Consider the following 9,259-nt stretch of genomic DNA (forward strand, 5'->3'; position numbering starts at 1 on the left):
CCATGCTTCCATGTCATCCCCCAGGCCGCGAATGTTTGTGCACACTGATTAAACTATTTACTAGAAATCTGGCATTTTCTTTTAGAAGCAGCATGTTAGTGCACATAAATTCCCCCAGCGTCTTGACTTCTAATCGCGTGGAAGGAAAATGGAAATATCCCGGGCATGATGTGCAGAAGGCTAGATTCAATGGTCGCCCTTTATTTCTACAAACTCCCTGGCAGATTCACTACCCTATAGCCTGGTGTCCTTTCTCTAAGAAGCGAGGTTTTGATAGAATTTCGTTGCTCGGCCGCTATTTTTTGTAGTGGCGCGAAAAAAAAAAAGAGAGAGAGAGGAGGGGGAGAAGCAACTGTTTTCGCAAGCTGATTTTTAACAATTTTTTGGGAAGTGCGTAAACAATTTTACGCACTTCCCACAAATGTTTTATCGTCAACGACAGTTGAAAAGTATTACGCACTGCCTCGGGTGTTTTGACCTTACGCACTAGAGCGCCACAGGAGCGAGTATTTCAGCAAATTAAATACATCGATCACTTTTGTGGCATCACGACGAACACACTTTCACCATGAAATCGTAAGAAATAATGATTGATGATGAAATTGATTGGGTCCCAACAGTATAGAGCCACATTATTTTGGTTGCAAATTAACTGGGCGTCGTTCATGCGATGTGTTTACTTCCACGTTCGAATGTGTTGAGAATGAGTAGCCGAAAAGTGCAGTCTGCAGGCTACTTTCTGGAGTGGCATGATATTCCCCAACTCGGGAAAGGGAGGGGGGAGAAAGGGATGGATGTTGTGGGAAGGTGATAATATTTATTCTCATTCAGGAGAGTCGCCGGTCGTTGAAAAGTCGACTCGCTCATAACGGGAAAGCCTATGGGGCCACATCTATAGTAACTATGAGGAAAATGTGGTATGCAGCTATGTTACTGAGAAGTTGCGATAGTGCAAACGTTGGGGCGTTGTGGAGGCAAGTGAAGCAAAAACCTATCTTACGATTGCGACGTCTTCATTAGAAGCAAGATTTCGGTTTGCTTCTTCAACTCCTCCTGACGCCAATCTTTCCAATTTCGGGTAAATCCGGGACAGCGTTGATCGCGCAAGCCCGCGTCAATATTTAAAGGTCTTTATCAAGTTATAAAACAGTCATCAAGCAGAGGTAAGGACGAATAAATACGCAAAAGAGTCCAAAATGGGATGAACAACCTATGAGAGGAGATGTGTTTCAAGCAGTAATGAAGATATTAGCGAAAGCCACCTGATTTATAAGTTTCAAAAATAAATGTGTTATCAACGACCTGAACCCTTTATTGGGCAAGCCAATCCTTGTGCAGACACGAGAATGGTTCCAGCAGCCGCGCGATGCCAGAAAGCGGCTGCTGGAACGAACCCAGCATACCAAGACCCCTCGATCTCCATCGACCGAGCGGCCTCGGACCTGCAGCTCATGGGAAAAAGCGTTTTTCGCGCTGGCTTCCTCAATCTCGCGGATTGAGCGTGCCCGCGTCAACGAGGGAAGACACCTGAACGTCTCAAGGTCGTTGTGGCGCTCGCAGCCAGCCGCTCATTTCGCGGTTTTTGAGGATTATCCCTACAGAAAAAGCCGACACAAAACGAGCCCCTGCCGTCACGTGATTTTTGGGAGAGGGTGAAAAGAGGAGGGCGCGAGGGCCTTTTTCCTACCTTGCGGAAAATGGTTTCGTTGGTTGGTCTTTAAGAGAGCACGAACGCCCGGAGGATACCGTCCCCCTCCCTAGTAGGGACGGAGAAGACCTTGGACGCCGATATCCGGGCAGTTCCCGTTCGCGGCTTATCTCCTTCTTTCGGCTTAGCAGGGATCACCGTGGCCGTTGGTTCCTGCTTGGACGCCTCAAAGAGAACGCATTTCCGTTTCAGCACCCAACCTGAGCCGGTATCGACGACGGCTTGTCTTGCTCTTTTGTCGAACGTACCAGGGCAGCGGGGAAAATAATCTCGGCTTGAGATTGTCAGTGAAAGGCGCGTCCTCGGGAATGTTGGAAAAGGGGTGGCGATCCGCGTCCAGGTCCGGCCGCGAAGGTCGTTCGTTACAGGACACAGAAGAAGACACAGACGCAGTGCTGTGTCTCCCTCTGTTTCCGTTGTGCTGTCGCACTTTTTGATCATTATGAATCACCAACTCGCCCAACTTTCTACCCAGTCATTCTTTTTTCGCCTCACTAATATATTCCCCCCCCCCTTTTTTTGCGTTTGTCTTTACAGAGACCACAATAAAAAGATAAAAAAAAACATGTATTTATTCATTTCGCTCCCAAGCTAGCTGTCCATAGTACGTACCTCGGGTTTCTGTATTTAACGTGACGAGTTAGAATTGTATGGGGACACATATCAGGTCCCCGGAAATATAACCTATATAGCGGCGTGACCGAAACGATCGTGTTAGTGAGACATGACTGTATTGCGTTTTTAAATCGCGAAGACAGATATTCTCGCGCCATAGTTCCGTCTGAGACCTTATACAATCTTGTGCGCAACAAAGACGAGGACAAACTCGCCCAAACTACCACTCTTCTTGAATTCCGTCTGAGGTTTACGAAACTATAAGCAGTCACTTGGCGAACTAAAACAGTAACAGTTGGTGCGCGCCGATAGCCTTTCAAATTGAAAAAGCTATGTCATGTTCGCGCTAACAGTGTCGCACATCGTATTTTCACTGTAGCACCTCTTGCTAACGTAGATACTGCGCTCATTATTAGGGAATTGTAGTAGATCGTTTTCCTCCTCCTCTACGGTATCCCCGAAGAAAACGCCGCAGCTGCGCATGCGCGCCGCCAGCCTTGTCTGCATAGTTCAAGGTCTTGTGGCGGATTAAGGAGCGCTATCCGGGTGGCGTTAACGCCAAGGGTATTCGCGACTCCAGCAAAACGGACGCCGCCAAGCGGGAAAACCGGGAACCAGTCGGTCCAGGTCGTTCCGCGCCCCGCCGCGTCTCTGATGGCTTTCGCGAACACATGCTGTCGGCGCTGGGGCGAGCAATGTAATTTGACGAAGGTCCGAAAATTTCTTAAGTTTGCCTGAGTGTTCCTTAGTATGGTGAAGCCTCAGTAGATTGTTTCTTTCCATCACGTGTTTGAAAGCCCGTTTACTCCACAACACACGGTCGCGTGCTTTCAATTTTTTGGATGGGGAGGAATCACGGAAAAACGTTTTGATTTCTTGTCTGTCTCTAATCACATTCAAAGTGACGACTGCTTGGTAACTGACAAGTGGTTTCTTTATAAGGATGTAGAACAGTGGACTGAGGTCGACAGACGAAGTGTTTCACTGGAGGGAACACCAATGTTACAGTCAAGCGGATGGGAAGGTTCGATAGCTGCTTTCCTCGAGTTTGGTTGTGCTCGATTAGCTTCAAGTTAATTTGAGCCACTAACACCGGCCGGTGCGTTGGCTATTTATCTTGGCTGCTTTTCGCCGAAAAAGACCACATTGAAGGAGTTGGGCTAATTTTGCAATTACTTGATTAAGAAAACCTGTTCGCTGTATATGATTAATCAGGAAAATTATCTGCTTTCAAAAGGTGGGGGACGCGTCTCGCAAAGTTAGAAGCTGTCACGTCATTAGGATATATCGCGCCTCCAATATTTATATTATAACCCCTGTCCAAGCCAGCAGCAATATACGTCTATATTGCTCAGGTTGACCGGCCACAAAAAATACTCATTTTATCCATTCAGGATTCGAAGTAAAGTTCAATGCAGAGAGGTCTGAGTGAATCTCCGATGAAGACTCTCCTCAGTTTGTCCGCATTCGTCTCCGTTCTACCGGCTAGAACCATTTGGCCAAGTTTTAGTAGTATCTCTCTGTCTGTCAAATATACATTTATTCAGCAGTTCACCTAATAGTTAGTCAACTAAGTTCATATTTCAACCCGAAGAATATACTAATATCGCTTTAATGGGACATAGTACGTAATATAATACATAATCCGCATATTCGTCGAAATGACTTCTCGATTGCTACTAAAACCTGAATTGAAATACGAGTATCAGCTGCTTAGTGAAGCGCCAACAGGTTAACATGCTCCTTGACTCAAGAAGCGCTTGCTTAATTTTCGTAATTTTCCTGCAGCCCGTGTTCTTGACCGAGCACACGACTGGAGCTGTTTCTTGAAACGCGGACACGCACAAAAGCTCAGTTTCGCGGATAGATAAGTCGCATGGTCGAGGCATGCGAGTTAGCTAAAAATTACTCCCAGTGGAACAATTTTGTAGCCCTCGCCGCTTTCCTTAGATGATCAAAGCTAATTAGAATCTATTACCATTTCTCCGGAGCCCATAGTTTCGGTTTTGAACGAAGTCTCCGAAACGAAAGTTTGACATGAAAAGAACAAAAAACACCGGCAAAACAAAACTATGCTCGGCAAGTTTATGTGCACCGGCTACACTTAACTGTCTCTGTTCAAATACCCATAAAACAGGGCATTCAACAAAAGAAAATCTGTTAAATTGAATGCGCCACCCGTTCAGGCGGCTCGGCCGAGCCGACGTGACCTGGACCCAGCCGCCATATTTGTTTGGTGGTGGCGCCCCCTATAGGTCGCTGGAGCCGCAAATATCAGGCACTGTGCTCGCCTGGTTAGCATCTTTCCTGGATAACAGAATGCAGCGTGTTGTCTACCGTGACGCCAAATCTGCTTCCAGTGTTGTCCGTGCTGGTGTACCCCAGGGGAGTGTGCTTGGGCTCACACTCTTCACCATGTTTATAGACAGCATCACTGATTCTTTACACTGCACCCCCATACTCTACGCAGATGACATCTCACTCTTGCAGCCAATCCGCAATCCTTCCGACTATGCATCCCTCCAGTCTGATCTCGACCAGTGCTACCAGTGGACGCAGCAGCACCAGCTGCCCATCAACACTCAAAAATCAACGACTATGACTGTAACTGGGTTGTGTCGCCCTCGACAACCTCCTCCTCGGCTCACTGTTGGCCAAGTGGAGATCCGCAGGGTCTCCTCAAGTGTCATCCTGGATGTAGAGTTTGATGGGCGCCTGTCATCCTCTCCTCACGTCCAACGCACTCTCGCCAAGTCTCGCCATATGCTGGGCTTCATTACCCACATTTCGCTCAACATGCCTCCAAACGCATTCCATGGCCTCTACACAGCCCTCGTTCTCCCCATACTCGAGTACTGTTCGGAAATCTGGTTCCCCATTCGGTACACCTACAGTCGTGCCTCGCCAGTGTCCAGCGACGTGCGGCATACACATTTTATAGCCGCAGCACTCCTAGAGCCCACCGCCTGCCCTATCGTCAGATTAGGACTGCTGTTCTTCTTCACCATGCGTCCTGGCAACCGCTTGCCTCCAGGATGCATGGCTCTTCCGTGCGCCTCCTTTGCAGACTTCTCAGCCCTGGCCACCAGCTGCTTATTGATGCGCCTCTGTCACCGCACTGGCCGCCTGCAGCCGCTGCATACGCGGACTGAGCGTCACAAGTCTTCATGGCTACCACGTGCTTTGTGGCAACAGTTACCGCCGGACCTCACACGACTTTTTCCCCCTGAATACGACAATATCTTGTCCCTGGTAAAGGCTGCCCAGCGCCTGCACCAGCCTTCAACTTGAACTCTATAACCTTGCGCATGTGTGCGCAGTTCCTGGGTCCCCAGGTTGGGTTGCAAGCCTCCCCGGCATGGGCAGCTATGCCTTTTTGCACCCCCAGCATGCCTGGGATACCCTATCCAATCAATGCGAATAAAGTATTATTAGTATTATTATTATTATTATTTCCAAAACCTGGCCCTTCCAGATCTGCTGCGGAGCGGCGTGCTCTGATTGGCCAGATTACCGCCGCACAAAATTTTGACGGCGACGCACGTGCGGCGCCGGTGGCCGGCAGGAACGCCTGCTACACTCCGGCGGATACTTTGGTGCCGTGGTGAGTGGACGCGTTGTTGTGTGGAGTACGCGTTGTTTCGTCGGCCAGTGCATATCCATCGAGTTATTCCGCATATCACGAGCATAAAAGTCGGTAGCAGAAGTTACGGAGCATGCCGATGTCCACAGTACGACTGCTGCAACCTCGGCGATTCTCTACCCAAGCTCAATTGAAGAAGGCCTCGCTGCTCTGTTCCGTAATTGAAACCGTGTACACGTGGAGTGCTTGCAGTGCTAATGCGTAGTGATTTTCAACCGTAATTCAAGAAGCGAGAACGATATCTCTGCACAGCGTGTGTGGCTGGTGTCTACGTCTTCCGTGTGGCCCCTGTCAAAGTAAGCCTTGTTGCCTTCCTACGCGCCCGCGTAGCACCCGCAATGCTGTCAATCGTACTGCTCAATTAATACGCTGTTTTTCTTGCTCTGAAACGCTATGCAGATTTTATATCCACTTGAATGAACACTTGTTTGTCGCTGAACAAGATTGCCATGAACGGATTTACTTCCGCGGTTTTACGCCAAGCAAGTGTTTACTTTTTCTGCCGTATTTTTACGTTTTATTGCACAGACTGCTTTGATTATCTGCTATTTTGCGTTTATCAAGTTTTGTGAAATTAAAAAGACGCGAATTGGTTTCAGGCTGTTTGTTTCTTACGCCTATCATTACTTCACGTCGTGTTACTTTGATCAGCACTGGAGGTGAGCTAGGACTGCTCTAATATGTCTTTTTAACCCCAAGGAACAGAGAATGAAGTACGATATAAAAACCGATGCGGAACTTGGTTTCAAAATATAGGGACCTTGTCCTGGTGCCTTTTTGTTCACTGTTCCCTTCTCTGCACTTGATAAATAGGTGTGACCTGTTCAGTTACCTGAAATGTCACCTGCTCTTTCAGCCTGTGGAGGCCCATGGTAATTAGAACGGAAGCATTAAAGCCATCTTCAGAATTACTTGTGCATCAACTCCTGTTACCCACGGGGCATTCTTGTGTGAATCTTAAGTCCATGCTCTTGATAGCTTCTCCATGCTAGTGATAGACTCCAGCTACAGGCTAGTTTCGTCATCTTTATTTCGGTCCCATCAATTTCCAGCTGCTGATGTTATCACTGTGTAATGCTGAAGTTCTAAAGGCTCCATAAATTACAGGCAGATCCAGACAAGATCCGGGACACTGAGCACAACGAATGCAATGCTGCTGGTTCTTACGACCAGCAACTTATACGTACACACCCCTAACATGCCCCAGGCCGAGTCCCTAATAGCCGCGTCCTACTAGAGCAACAGCAACAAACGACAATGAGCGACATATGACACTGACAAACAGCCTGTTTGTTGGAGTCTGCTTACCCGCCTGGCGGACACGACGCAGAACACGGGGACAAGGAAACTTGTTTCCTAGTGGGACTGGAGTTGTCAACAAAACACTTCAAAATACAGAGACAAACAGAGTATGGTGACGCGGTTTTCTTGTTTTGCTCTTTGGGTGTCAAACGCGCCGACAAACACGGTTCAAATAGAGACGATCACTTTATTCCTTGTTTAAAGCTTCCGCTTGTCTTCATTTGCCGTTGGCGACTTTCCGAAAACAGTCGTGACAATCGACACCCAACATTTTCCGAACTAGAATTCCTGAATCGTCCCTTTTTTTGGGCCGTTCAAAGCATTCCAGGGGAGCGCCACGGAATTTCATGTCGATTTGAGGACGTTTTTAATTTCATATCCGAATGGCAGGCGTTTTACGGGGGCAATCATATAATGGATGACAAGTCTCTCAATTTGCCGGAATGGCTTGCAGCCGAACTGGCGGAACGTCGTGTCCTACTTCGTGGTGAGCGGTCTTACTTTGGTCAGTCCTCGCACATGGGTGTATCCTTCCTGATGCAGGGGCGTAGACTTCGGCGCCTTGAAGCACCAACTCGCGCACCGAGTTTTCGTGAGCAAAACCAGCCACAGCGAATTCCCTTTAGCAACACGACATCTAGCAAGCAAGCCGCGCCCGCGACTACTACGAGCAATCCAGGAATCGGAACTGCGGGAGCGGGAACGATCAGTGGCCGCCAAGGACTGAGTCACGGGAGGAATGGGAGGAAGGGTAGGAGGAGGGTGAGGAAGACAGCAACAGAAGGCACAAGCGGGCGAGAAAATTAAGTTTGTCCCCAAGTGATGTTCCTCGGTAGACTGCTTGCTGCATTTCAATTTCAACGACAGACAAGAACTCGTCCGTCGTTGATGGTTTGTTGGCGTTTGTCACGGGTGTTGGTCATTGCAGTGGAACAGCATCAGCAACACAAAACTTTGTGGTGTTGCCGGACACCACAAAACGTTGTGGTGTCCGGCAAAACAGCATCAGCAACACAAAACTTTGTGGTGTTGCTGGACAAAAATCGGTGTTTCTTAGCGCAGGGGTGGCCAGGCTGACCCGGCCTAATAGCCACAAACAAAACTACACAACTTTCAAGAGCCGCGGGGGGGGGGGGGGGGGACTTTTGTCTAGAGCAATAAACGAAACTCGAACTACTTTCAATTTATCCAAGTGAAAAGCAGTTCATCTGGTCGTAAGGTAGCAGCAGCACAAGACTACCAAACTGCAACCTGTCTTTCGACTTAAAACGCGTTCCATTTCTTTTTCTGGGGAAGTGCTCGTGTGATTGGGAGGGAGGCAGGCGAGGGGGAAGGGGAGGAGGGGGGGACCGCGAACTGCACTTTAACACGCGACGTCGCAAGCCGCAGCTTGGCCACCCCCGCTCTAGTGGGACGACGCTATAAGAATTTTCTACTCAAAGTATGCAAATCTATCCCTCGGGAGGCCTTTCCCAGAATTACCAACACCTTCCCAGATTGACAATCATGGATGAACCCCTGGTCTCAATCCTGGCAGTGTTACACCATTGGAAGGTGGGCACCGCAGATGCCTGTTCAGCTGCAAATCACTAGCAAGTCAGTCGAGGGAGATTCAAGGAGGGAGATTCAAGTTGGGACCCCCCCCCCCCCCCCCCCCATTGCGACCAAAGCACCATTTTCCCCCCTCTGCTTGGTCTCTTTGCTTAAACTTCTAGAACGAGCCGCACCGGGTTCAAGACAATATGCACCAGTACATGGCAGCTCCTATGATCCATCTTGTAATGCCTTCATCTCAACCGCCATTCTCCAGCAGTTCTTTTAGGCACTGTCTTCAGAAGGTAATGAAAAGAGCATGCACAAGCTACGTCGGAGGTCCAGGTGCGGTTCAAGGTCTTTCATCCAAGAAATATTTCTCGAGACATTCACAACATATGTTGATGAATACCAGTGTTGCAGGCAATCATCTGCCAAGAAACCACACTTGATCATGC

Source organism: Ixodes scapularis, unplaced genomic scaffold (genome assembly GCF_016920785.2).
Source record: "Ixodes scapularis isolate PalLabHiFi unplaced genomic scaffold, ASM1692078v2 PGA_scaffold13__105_contigs__length_92229423, whole genome shotgun sequence".
In the NCBI taxonomy this organism is placed as follows: domain Eukaryota; kingdom Metazoa; phylum Arthropoda; class Arachnida; order Ixodida; family Ixodidae; genus Ixodes; species Ixodes scapularis.